The following is a 12,940-nucleotide window of genomic DNA, read 5'->3' as shown; positions in this document are numbered from 1 at the left end:
TTGGACGTGACGACATACAATAGTAGCAAATCAGATTTCGCATTGTGGACAGTATATGATATAAATAATTCCAGCGGTTGCCGAAATCCCGCGGTTCTAGACAGAAAATATTTTATGAAGTGCTATCCCCACGGATCTCTGGAGAGAGTACATTCTCGGGCAGAGCTTGTTGGGGGGAGGGGGGGATCAGGCCGCCACGGCACGCCAAGCCACGCCATGCACGCACCTTCTCGTAATGGAATATTGAATATTTTAATATTTGCTTAGCTGCCGTTCGTTCTTCTACCGCGTAGGCACTCCCGTGGATCTTCTCACGGCAACCTTAATGGTTTATACATGAAGCAATTCCTCGTAGATGTCATCAGCTTCAAGACGTGGCACCACGGAGAAGTTTATTGCAAGAAAAGTTGCAACATAAGCTGTCGACAGCTAACGTTGTGGAACTAAAGCCTGGTCCGCACTGCTGCGTTTCAATACGTTCGTCCGTCAGCGTCTCTGTGTGGCAGACGCATGGGTTTCCAACAGACGATTTTGAAAAGATGCGCGCGCCACCAGGGTGTTGAACCGAAACGTTTTTCGTTCCGGTTTTCGTTCCGGTTACATCATAAACGATCCGGTACCGGTTCTGCTCCGGAGCAAAAAAATAACAGTTCATACCGGTTTTTAACCGGTTCCGCTTCTACTGGGAATATTCGTCCCCACAAAAAAAATCAATGTTACAAAATGTAAACCCGTTTATTCCGCATACATGGTATTTAATATTAATAGAGAGCTGTGAAATTGGTAGCTCCTGGTTCCTGTACGTTCCGACATACATTCCACCGTAACCGTAACCCTCGTATAGTATCCATGACATGACTTCAGAGCACACGACGTCTGTTTCATTCGCCTATCCGTAGTCCAAACCGATGAGGTTTTTTTCTTGGACCGAAAACCGTTAAATATATTTTTCGGTTTCCCTCCTGAGCGAAAAAAACGTATACGGTTTCGATTCAGTTCCGGTTCGCTCCAAAATAGGGTTTTTTTTTCGGTTTTCGGTTCCGGTTTTCGGTTCGCTCCGACACCCTGCGTGCCACCAAGCGTGCGGCGCAAAGAAGTATGGGAACTTTCAGGGACACTGCTCTGTCGTCTGCTTCGGTTATGGTTTACCCCGGCTGACGCCGCTGCTGCGCACAGCGGGAATGTTGTTGTTCTTCCTCTACCTGCGCATCTGACAGTCTAGTAATGTTTCGAGGCGCTCTGAGTTCCCATGAGCCCTTGCGTGCCGTTGTAGAAAGGTCTATTCACGTCCGCACTTTTGCGGCGATATTTTACGAGAAACGACCTGCAGCCGACTGCGTGTAGTGAAGTAAAAGAAGACAAGAGCGCATGGCGGCACGATTACCGGGGCAACCACCGCCATTTCTAGCGTCGCTCCGTCCAAAAATTGAGCTCGGCGAACTTGAGCGACAGCAAAAATAAACAAATAAACTAGAAAAAATTGACTCGGAGACTTGACTCAAGTTATTTAAAGACTAATTTTAATGGTTGGTTCGAGCTGTTCGTCTTTTTATTTATTTAGTTTCCTGAAGTCGTCATGTAGAGGGTACGCGTTTGTACCAGATTATCTGATCGAGGCTGTCTTCTTCTACTTTTTTTTGCGCGCCAGAAATAAAACACTTACTTTGCGCTGCAGCTTTTCTTTGTACCGTTTGCAAACAAAGTGGGGAGAGTGTTATTTTTTATTCGCTTTACGCACTTCTTTGTCCACCTGCGTTTTGATACGATAGCCTCAGCAGACATCGCTGTTCCCTCTGCAATCGAAAACCCGCTGAACATGCTGCACGGGCCCTAGCCAAAAACAACTTGTTACAGAGAGTAAGGTACAAGATTACACACCATTTCAGGGTCTAGCTCCTACATTCTTAAAACAGAATTTCACCCGACAGCATGCTCCTAGCCGACCGCCATCCCCAGTGACATCGAGTGACATCCCGAGTAACATCTCTCCCCCGAGTTGTTGAAAACAGGAGGCACACGCCCTTTTGTGACGTTTCTGCTCTGATGTTACTGGTCACAAAAAGGGGCGTGTCCAATAAATCAGGGGCGAGGACGATGTCATTCGGGATTGCGGTTGCCTAGGAACGTGCTCTGTAGTAAGTTCACGTCTATACTGGGAGGTACCCGGGTTCCAATCCCGGTGCCGGCTGATGCTGTCTGGGGGGTTTTTCTGGGTCTAACTCAGACGCTGTCAAACATATATCGTCACAGTTCCCTTAGAAGTCTGCCCAGGACGCACATTCCCCTCCGCGAGGCCGACAACTGCGAGCTCTTTCAGAATCACGACCACATCCACCACCACCACCACCACCACCTGTTTTAAAAGTGTAGGGTGATTATGACCAAAAGTACTTCCGTTCGCTAATCCGGACTCCGACCATACCGGTGCAAGACTTGATTGTATTATTACGCCAAATAGTGACTTCTACAGTATTCTACTACAGTGCATTATTAACTTTTCAACAACATTAATGTTGTAATGAACGTTTGCCACGCAGCCTTTGCTATGTGTTGATTTCATTGCCGATTTTTGACCGCGCTTGCTAACGCTATGTTGCGCTTTCCTAATGATTTCCATGTTAAGTGCTTCCACACGTCAAGCGTCGCGTCCTGGAACAGCTGGACGCACCAGTGCGACCTACGCTTCCATATTTTTCTTTGTTTCTTTTCTATTCTATTCTATTCCATGTTAGCTTTAAGGGAAAGGGTGAAAAACATGCCATCATACTACATACGTCTATTACTCGTTCTTCCGTGTCCTTGTTCAAGAAGTCGCACTCTATGGCTGCATGGAGAGTATGATGATGTAACTCAAAGGCTGCAACAGCAGCACTAGCAACACTGGGCAGCTTTTTCGGCCTTACTGGGAAATGTTGCAACGGCTGTGTGAGTGTTTGTTCAGCAACGCTTGAGTAATAAAGCCCGGTCACGCCGTACTATACATTCTCTTCAGCAGCTGCACAACGAGCTCACTTCACTACGGTCTTTCAACCTAAGTGATATTGCGCACGTGCGCCGCGGTGAAAATTAGCAATGTCCCGGTTAATGTTACTTTCCCCTTCCATTTCCGCGTCACATAATCAGATTGTCTCATCCGTCCTAATGCGCATTCATGAAATATTCATCCGAGGAGATTGTGTGTTCAAACCTAGTTGGACGGCTAAATTAAGGGATGCGAGTACTTCAGCGAGAATGTATGTTACGCAGAACGGCGTGAGTATTCAGATGGCGCACCCAGAAATGACCTACGTGGGGCTGTAGCGTGCGATGAGTAGTGCGAAGTACACCTGGCTCGCAAATTGTACGGATGAACCGAGAGAGGCAGGTATGCGAGATGTGTAATGCGACAGGTGCTGCGAACAGATGTGTAATAGTAAACGTGACAGATGATATGTACACAAATGAGATGTTAAGATATGTGGTAAATAAGAAGATACGAAGGCAGAAAAATAGGCGATGTCAAGTTGCCGGTGATGAGTAGATCAAAGAATGATATTAAACGGTAGGAGCAACTTATTTATTTACACATGGTAAATGGTTACCATGTGTAAATAAATAAGTTGCTCCTACCGTTTAATATCATTCATATGTGGTAAATATTAGTACCAACAGAGGAAGACCAGGACAATATAGGAAAGTGGAATAGTTTGTCCCCAATTGTTCCTCAAGACCTCAACCCAACATTTCCCTTCAAGCCTTTCCAACCTTCCTCACCCTTTTGCAAATGATTGAGACACATGATTTTATGTTCCTGTACTCGCAATTCATTCTGTGACAATAGAGTCTTTTAAGAAAGCATGGCAGTTTCGTGATAACATTTCCGAAAACATGATAATTGATTCCTTGGGAGTGGGTAACGTCACGTTGCTGCTATCTGATTGACTGAAATTCATACGCAGTCGATATCGGAGGGAGCTTACCATTTCCTAAAACCCCGTATTGTGACATACTATACGGTTTACTTTCCTATTGCCAGCCTTTGAGGGCTGAAAACTAATAAAAGGAACATTTCTAAATTGAAAGTTATTTACAACATAAGGCTTCTCCATTTCTGTTGCCCTCCAGAAGTCTGTTTTCTCTCCTTTCCTCTACCTCAAATTAAACGCAACGATCATAAACAGTAGATCAGTAACATCCTTTTCTTTTTGCTTTGTCAAATGAACAATACAAGGGGAAATTAATATCGAGCCTGGTCTTATAAGTTCTTAATCTACATGCCAATCTGGTGATGATGGTGTTGTTGTTGATGACAATGATCATTATCATCTTTGCTAATGTGCAAAGAGCGGGCAATATAAGCATTAATACGATCGATTGTTTGCTTCATGTGGGTGTATGGTAGGTGTACGTTGGTTATATTTGGTTATTTGTCCGCAAAAAAAAGCGAAGAGCATACGCCGGTAAATTTTAATGAAATTGGGATTTATCCGAAAAAAACTCCGCTTTCGGAAGTCCCACTAAACGGACAGCTCGGTAAGAAATGGATTACTGTAATCAGTGGTTAACGGGGGGTTGCTTCGTTTCGCGTAAAGATCGTCTCTCATCGGAGGTTACCGGCTCCAAGGAAGGGGGGGCCTTCTTGACTAAGAGTTACATTGCAAGAGTCACTCCCTAACGTCTAAGCAATACGTGAAGCATCCGTGTAATGACGGCGAACTCCACCCTTGCTTATAGAGGCATGAGACCTTGGAGTTTCTGAACGAGGTATTCTATTTAGAGGCTCTACTTGATATGAGGGCACGTTGTGGTCACTCCGGCTATTTCTCAGGCCCATTTCAAACGCGTCCAGTGCGTAGGGTTTTGCTTTACCTTTTTCTGAGGTAAAGCAAAACCTTTTACATCACCTTTTCCTCAAAGTAGACAAAGGGGCGTAGCTGACACAAAATTTTGTCTTCGTGAGAGGAACGCTAGTTGTTGCATTCCAGGCAGTAGGGTTGGACGCCAGCGAAATCTGCCTGGCATTCTGTCAAGGTGTGCCGCGCAACAGTTTGCGCTTTTGGAAGTCACCTTCTTATTCTTCCTGGTGAATGTGTCGTTTCACAGTCACCGCGTTTTCCCCGAATTTTGTATATTAACTCAGCGGTACAAAAAATAAATAAATGAACGACAAAAACTCCAAATTCTCGGAAAAGAATAAACTATCAAAAAAAAAATATCCTTCAAATATAACAAGAAATACACTCCTCAAACCCGGATCCCTACATATAACAGATGCTTGATATTGTGATAATGGTTTCACAATATGATTATCACTTCTGATAGGACTTACCTTTACGAAGAACCGCTTGGCTATTTCTGAGCGCTTGAAACAAAACTGAAGAGCATTTACGCTTTTCGAGACGATATTGACGGCCGCTTCTGACAAATCACCGACCCAGGATCGAACCAGGAGGGGAAAAAATATATTGGGATCCTACTCAGATGGCCTAGAGGTCGGATCAATGTCTAAAGGCCTTAGGCACCGAAAAGTGGCAACTAAGTTCGCAGTTGCTACGTCTATAATTTTGTGGACAACACACACACTGAGTGGCAAACTGTTGATGTTGGGCGGCCCGTAGATTACCTATCGATCATTTATCGATCCATCGACCTACGGAAGTCTGAGCCCCTCTAGGTCCAGGATTTCTGTCTAGGTACACTCTACAGGTGGCTATAGATACAGAGAGCTTTCCCTGGGCAGTGATGCAGTCAGTGTGGTAGAATTGCGATGACGTGGAGGTGACGCAACCAGATGACGAAGGTGTGATGAAAACTGATCCTTCCATTTAAAAAAAAAAAGCACATTTTCTCTGCGAAGTCGGCCCAGGACGCAATAGTCGTGACGTCGCCTGAGCGTGGTCAACAACGCGAGCAGCTCCATCGGCACCTTCATCGAGATGTTATTTTTACTTTTTACCAATCAAACAAGCATCTTCACCGAAAACGACCGCCGGAAGTCGCTATAAGACAAAAAAAAAAGAAAAGACCAGACTATAGATAGAAAACGAAAGCTAAGAAAAGAGAAAAAGAAGAACTTATATTTAATCCCCAACCCCACTCTTACGTTAGCTTCTGTTGCTATAAGCAAGAAAGGTATAAAGTCATTCATCGACAACGACCTTTTATGAGACGTCTCTTTTTTCTGTCAGCCTACCGGAAGATGAACTCCCTTCCCTACTTCCGTTCCTCCAGCTCCATTTACCCAACGACACGCGATCCGCATTTGCAATGAATCCTCGTCGCATCCCCGCAGCCCCGCTCCACGGCCACCACTATCTTTCCCCCATCCCCGCGCACTCGAGGCAACAGGAAACAGCGCGATTCTCGACGCCCCTCCAACGTGCTCTCACCGAAAGTCTTTCTTAGGCAATCGCGTCGGGAGCTTACCGCCTTAACGGCCTCCTCCTTCTTAGAAAAAGCCCTCTCACTTTTTCAAGTTGCTCAGGCTTCCCTGTGTTTCCAGGCTTCATCGCTTCTTCGCCTGGTCGCACGTGACCATATGAAGCCAATTGGAGAGGTGCAAGCACGGCTGTCAGGCACAGGCCTGCACGTGAATCTGGCGTTATTCTTGGTTCAAGGTCGCAGATGTATGCTAAGACGGCGAGCGGATTACAGAGGGAGTGCTGTCTTGGTGGACTGTCGCTGTGAACGGCGCAATTAGACGAGGAACAACTATTTGGCTCGCGGAAAATAAGTGTTCTGTGACGACAGCTCCTTTTGGACACGCCTAAACTGATTCTGACGGTGCATAGTTGCATTGCCTTCATCTTACTCTAACCGTTACGGTAACTGTATCGTTACGGTAACAAGCTCGGGTAAATGATGACAGAAGGAAGTCACTCTTTTTCAGTGACTTCCTTCTTTCATCATTAATGTCTTAGTCCCTTGATGCTTTGTATGTATATTTGTCCTTTCTATTTGTGTTCCAGCCTCCGAACATCAATCCCCATCACGGTCAAGCTGGGGTAGTTACAGTAGTAGTGCGTACTTACATGTGCTCTTACAGGGTAGTAGTACATATACTTAGAAATTTTGCAGCAGGACAGACGACAGCAACAGGCCCTAACCCCTTGTCGTCGTCGCAGGACCACCCTGTTGTCGTTGTCTGTCCTGCTGCAACATTTCTAAGTAAAGACAGAGTTTTATTGGGTCAGAGGCACTCTACGACAACGATACGAATGAGGAAGCTTTCAAATCAAATATCCGTTGCGTGATGTGAGCCACTTGAAAGGAATCATGCGCTTGGCTTATGATGTTTTCGGAACCGATTTCGTGAACATCTTCCGGTCAGTTAAAACCCGCTGTCCTTGTTTTCACGCGAGCTCCTTTCCGAGAGCTACATTACGATAAGCAATTTACGTCCACATGCCGCTCAATTCAGTTCGTTCTGTGACACCATATATAGATATAGTAAGAAAGGCAAACCTCGAAATATTGAATTAAATCGGGCGTAATTCTAGTGATGGCATGTAAACTTCTGACACCAACAACAGATACGCTGATGATGAAACACAAACAAACTTCAGACGAAGTGACTTATTCCTGCCGAATACGGAGCACCGTGAACTCACCTCCTTCCCCTAAAAGTGTCGTCGTGACAATCTGAATCCACGACACAGTTTTGAATAATGGCTACAATATTTTAAGTGTCCGCTTAGAAACACCTTCCCGAGATGTCGATGTAACAAACGTGACAGGTATTTTCAAAACTGCATTTATAACGGGTACAGTTAATTATAATGAGCAGGCTCGTGCAACCGCGTCGGGCTTTTCAAGTTTTGATGGCCACCGGTTCGCTGCAGACGGTTGAGTGTTGCACTGTGTTTTTCAATTACCCTCTATTCACCATTCTGTTCTGTTTTTTTTTCTGTTTTTTTCATGTCGCAGGACAGAACAACAACAGGGCTATTCTTCTTCTGTGTTGCACAGCCACCTGGGGACCCTTCAATTGCTCTGTGAACTCGTTTCACTTCATTTTTATATCACCCCTCTATCGTCTCACTAAAAAGAATACAACCTCGCCATGTTCTTTTTGTGTGTGTGTGCGTCCAGAAAATTTCGACGTCTTTTTATTGTGAAACCTGTTGAGTATTTTTTGTTTGATTTTAGGTGCCGCTTGTAGTTCATTCATGTAGTTGTTGTTGTTGTTGGTAGATAGATTCAGCATCGCACATAGGGCCTAGGCTGTTGGTGGACACGAATAAATAAATAAGTGACGGGGTAGGCTACTATATCTCAGTGGTGCAGCATCCCATGCCATCATGATCTATTTGTTGTTGTTGTTGTTCTTCTCTGCTTTCCCAATTCTACTTTGCAGCACCGTTAGAAGCCCGCTCACAGCCGTAGTTCCATCGCGGCGCTAACAGGAAAAAAACAACAAAAAAAAAACATCGTTAATGTCATTGATATAGCTGATGCACATGATGCCTCCGCCGTCGTAACACCCTACTTATTGTCACGAAAATAAAGTTGTTGTTGTAGTTGTTTATGTAGAGCAGCCTAATGAAACTACTTCACCTTCGCTCTTTCAGTTTACTCCACAAGATGGAAGTGTGGAGAGCCTTCTTCAGGTAAGCGAATTCTATATTTAAACCCGCGGTTCCTCTGGTAGCGCATTCAAAATTATGCCTGGCCTTTCCGGCAGCATACTGAGCAGAGGCAGCAGCCACAATACATAATTCAGACTTCGGCGCAACTCCGAAGCTTGGTTTTGTGTAGCGCTTTTTCTTCTTTTTTTTTTTTTTTTTGCACTCTACTTTTGTTTATTTTCGTTTTTACTTTTATTGGGCTATATGACAAAAGTGCGTTATTTCGATACATTTTTTGCCGGCACGTCGACGTAGAGGTAGCAATCCCAACGCGAAATTGAGCGCGAACACTGCGTTGGAGGATGCAGGAAAAAAAATGAGGAAAAAAACAAGGAAAGAGAAAGAATAAAATTCATATTCGTACAAGGCGGTAATATGAACCAATAATAAGAGACAAGGCAGCACGTTGTTCATTATTTCTTTTGATATGTTAAAATGTTTGACTATAGATAACAAAAAGGTGCGCAGGAATAGAAGTAGATACTCTACGTAGAAGTAGAGCTCTGCGAACAGTAAGTTTAAAACCGAAGCGAGTACGAACCGAACCGAACACACACACAGCATATGTACCGATATGCATGCATCATCAACAACAACACCTAAACCGTAATGATGTATCGCACATGCGGATGTCCAACATATTTGCGTGAAACTATCTGCATACGGATATTCGTGTCAAATAGAATTCACTACGCTTTTTATATCTCTTCTGACGGTTTTGGGCTTGCGCGTGCAGCATCGAAACTATTCGAATACATGCGATTTCGAGGAGACATTGCTTCGATTCCAAATCAGAACGTAGAATTCGAGGTGCGATTCGGAATTCGAAGCGAACTATGCAGTTATTCGGTATTCGACAAATCCGCATATTCAAACACCCTACATGAAAGGTATAATTATATATTTTATATGTCATATTTTCAGCCGAAAAGCTATAGCTATATTTATTGCCAGCGAAGCCTATACTGCTAGATTACAGAACTATAGATCACAGGAATGCTATCACTGCGATCAGTTAAAGAACGTGGCTCCTTCCTGCAGATCTCCTGAGCTGCAAACTCTGGAGAGCGTTTCGTCCTGTTCATTTTTTATTTTACTTTTTGTCTTCTGCACGTTCAAACTGTATCACCGCATCATACCTTCATGCTTCATCGTAACCTTTATCTTAACTGCCTCCTGTGTGCCTCGTAGCAGAAGAAAACTCCCATCCATACTCGAGCTTTTTTTCTTTAATCGCTACTTTTCAACCGTACTTTTTTTGCTTCGCAGATGCGTAGAACCTACAACAGCTTGGGTCAGTGACTGGAAGATACGATAATGCGTAGCTTGTTGTCCAAAGTGTACACCACGCGTCGCTGTTGGCTACACAGATAGGATGGTGTTATCTTTTCTGTTCGTTATGTTGCCCTTGTACTTCGTGTGTCCCTCCCATATTTTCTTTCTCTCTTTTTGTCTTCTTCTTCTTTTCCTTTTTTGAGGAAACGTGTAATCTAAGACGAGAAAAAGTGAGAACGAGAGAAAAGAAAGAGGCGGCTAACAAAGTTGAGGCATGAGGCAAAGGAACGACACAGATCGATGAGGCTTGCGATGCAATCACAAGTCTTCTGAACTCGGAAATCGATGCTCCATCGATTCCACCTCTTCTTCCATTGAAGCGAGATTGGGACAGCAGGCAGCATTCGATGACGGATTGGAGATTCACACTTCGTGTTCCTACCTCTCACTCTCCCCCTTTTCTCTCTCTCTCTTCACTCGAGTTCTTCTAAAAGAGGAAGTGGAAATAAAATGTTTGGTGGTCCTGTCATCCTCCGCCCAACTCTACTAAAAGGGGCCAGCAGAGAAAGTATCGAAGAGCTGTGTCTGGTTTCAACTCCCGGGGAGGGCGATTTGTCTAGCCAGAGTGATATAGCGACCGAATCAGCTTCGTAAAAAGTTGGGGTGGGACGGAGAAGAAAATACCCTGATGATTTTGTCGAAGGGTCTGCGGTGGTTGATCGCGCCTTTTGTGCTGCGCTTTTTTTGTAGATGATAAAAGGTTACGAATGTTTTTTTTACGCAATGATATTTCTCTTAAAACATGGCGCAAACGCGCAGAGATCAAGCAGCACTTTTTTCTTTTTCGTTTTTGCTATTTAAATGTGAATAAGGCGGTTGTTACATTAAATAGCCGTGTGTTAGTCGTACGGGGCTTTGCAAGATGAAGTACGAAGTTTGAAATTAAATAAACATGAATAAGAATAGATATTCGGTGCTGCACTATACGTTCGTGAACTTAATATACGCTAAAATATTTAGAAATGGTTATTTGTTCTCAGTTATGGTTGACAAATTGTAAAAATTAACAAAAAAAAGCGCTGTCCATGTGCAAATTGTCAGTAGCAACTATAGATGCGAACGGACATTTGCACTATATTGTTCGCCATTATGTAAAGTAACTGTTCTGAGGCTGAAACATAAAGGAGACGAACGCAACGCAAGCCTCAAGGTGTCTAAGGTGCCTCAAGGTGCCTAAGGTGCCTCAAGGTGCCTGAATTGTTCTTGTTCACCAAGTACAAATTAGCAGTTGTTGACTTGCTAGCCGATTATTCGCATTCAATTACCAAATGCGAATTTAAATTTGACTGCTTGCTCACCAAGTGCGAATTATCCATTGTTGAGTTGTTCGCCAGATATCAGTCTCATTAGCAAAGGGGAATTGAAATTTGTCCAGTTATTCACCAAATGCGAATTATCAGTTGTTCACTTGTTCGCCAGTTATCAGTCACTAATTGGAATGAGTCTACTTGTTCACCAAATGAGAATTATCAATTCTTGACTTGTTCGCTAAATATCAGTCGTCATTAGCAAAGGGCAACTGAAACTTTTCCAGTTGTTCACGAAAGGCGAATTATCAGTTGTTGACTGATTCGCCAATTATGGGTCATTAATTATGAAATGTGAACTGAAATTTCTCCAGTTGTTCACCAAAATGCGAATTATCAGTTATCGACTTGTTCGCCAACTACCATCAATCAGTCACCAACTGCCAAAAGCAAAGCAGACGCGCGTGCAATAAGGCGCTCTTAATATAACATGAATGTTACGCCATCTTCCTAAAATGCACCTTCATTATGGGGGCCATCTTCCTACTGCGGTTAAGGAACAGGGACCAGGAACGATAGGACGTGCGACCTAGAACCTCAGGTCAGGCCCCTTAGAAACTGCCAGTCGTATACCTCTATACATACGAAAGATCGCCGTCAATACCTAAAGCCACCAAAAGTGGAGGCAACCAAGCATAGACAGAGGTGGAGGCAACAGTCATATCTCATGAGAATCCGCCTCGTCTAGCCGCTGTTTGTATGCGTCCCTAATCAGATAACGGTCAAGACAAATATACTCTCGTCATCGCTGATGCCTACATCTCTCGATCCTACACCTCTCGATCCTACACCCGCACCCTTTGCACGTACACCGCCAACAAAGGAGAGGTCATGTCAAATATGCACATGCAGACGCGGGAACCACACTCCGTAACACACCGAGACCGGAGTATTCCCTGTAGCATAACCTAATCTACAGAGGGAAGCACTTGAGCAAAAAGAACTCTATTCTAGGAGCAATACTGCGTGCTGTACTGCAGAACGTGGAGAGCAGTTTGCCAAGACAAATATGCTCCTTTTCCAGCAGATGAAGTAATTTTGAACTCGATTGAATTGTGAGGAAAGGAGAAAGGGAGAGATTGAAGACGCATCAACCGACGAATTCTGCTACTCCCAGACTGAACCTCCCTCCCTCCTTCCTTCTAGAAAGGTTGGGCTCACGCCTGTTCTTGTTGGGACAAAAGTTTGAGCCTGCTGAGGTTGCTTGCATAGGGCCTCTAAAGCAGACCACGTAGGAGATACTATAAAAATATACTTAAAATACGATACAAAATATTGAAGGAATAATGTACTGTTCGCGACAGGCTTGTCTGAAATCGCCTGTCAGTTCTTCCGCAGCCCATATTTCCTTGGTTGCCCTCGAAAATCTTGTGACAATATCGTCAGTATTTAAAGGTGGACCATGTGCTGCACGTGTTCATTACTCGAAATAAATTATCTTGCAACAAGATTTGAGATGGGATAAACCGCGGGGTGCTGATTTCAGACAAGCTCGTCGCAACAGTACTTAAGATACAGTCCCAATACTTACATAAGGAGGAATTACATGCAGAGTATTTAAGATCGCAGTATTTAAGATGCACTTAATGTACTTAAGTATTGGTCACTAAAGCTATTACTGTTTATTATTATTATTATTATTATTATTATTATTATTATTATTATTATTATTATTATTATTATTATTATTAT

The 12,940-nt window shown here is 43.8% G+C and overlaps 1 protein-coding gene and 1 long non-coding RNA gene across 2 annotated transcripts in view; one reads left to right on the top strand and one right to left on the bottom strand.

The window, feature by feature from the left end:
* The window catches only part of LOC135366736 (uncharacterized), a 329,450-nt gene that overhangs the window by 179,023 nt on the left and 137,487 nt on the right, over nucleotides 1–12,940 (top strand). Inside the window, exon 3 of the long non-coding RNA XR_010414275.1 lies at nucleotides 8,550–8,588. This is a non-coding gene — a long non-coding RNA (uncharacterized LOC135366736). The remainder of the gene's footprint in view (nucleotides 1–8,549; nucleotides 8,589–12,940) is intronic.
* LOC135366735 (cyclic nucleotide-gated channel rod photoreceptor subunit alpha-like) overlaps nucleotides 1–12,940 on the bottom strand; it is a 205,994-nt gene that overhangs the window by 64,158 nt on the left and 128,896 nt on the right. The gene's annotated exons all lie outside the window — the stretch shown is intronic.

This window comes from Ornithodoros turicata, chromosome 8, assembly GCF_037126465.1.
Source record: "Ornithodoros turicata isolate Travis chromosome 8, ASM3712646v1, whole genome shotgun sequence".
Lineage (NCBI taxonomy): Eukaryota > Metazoa > Arthropoda > Arachnida > Ixodida > Argasidae > Ornithodoros > Ornithodoros turicata.
The sequence above is the reverse complement of the archived record's forward strand: the minus strand, read 5'-3'. Positions and strand labels throughout refer to the sequence as shown.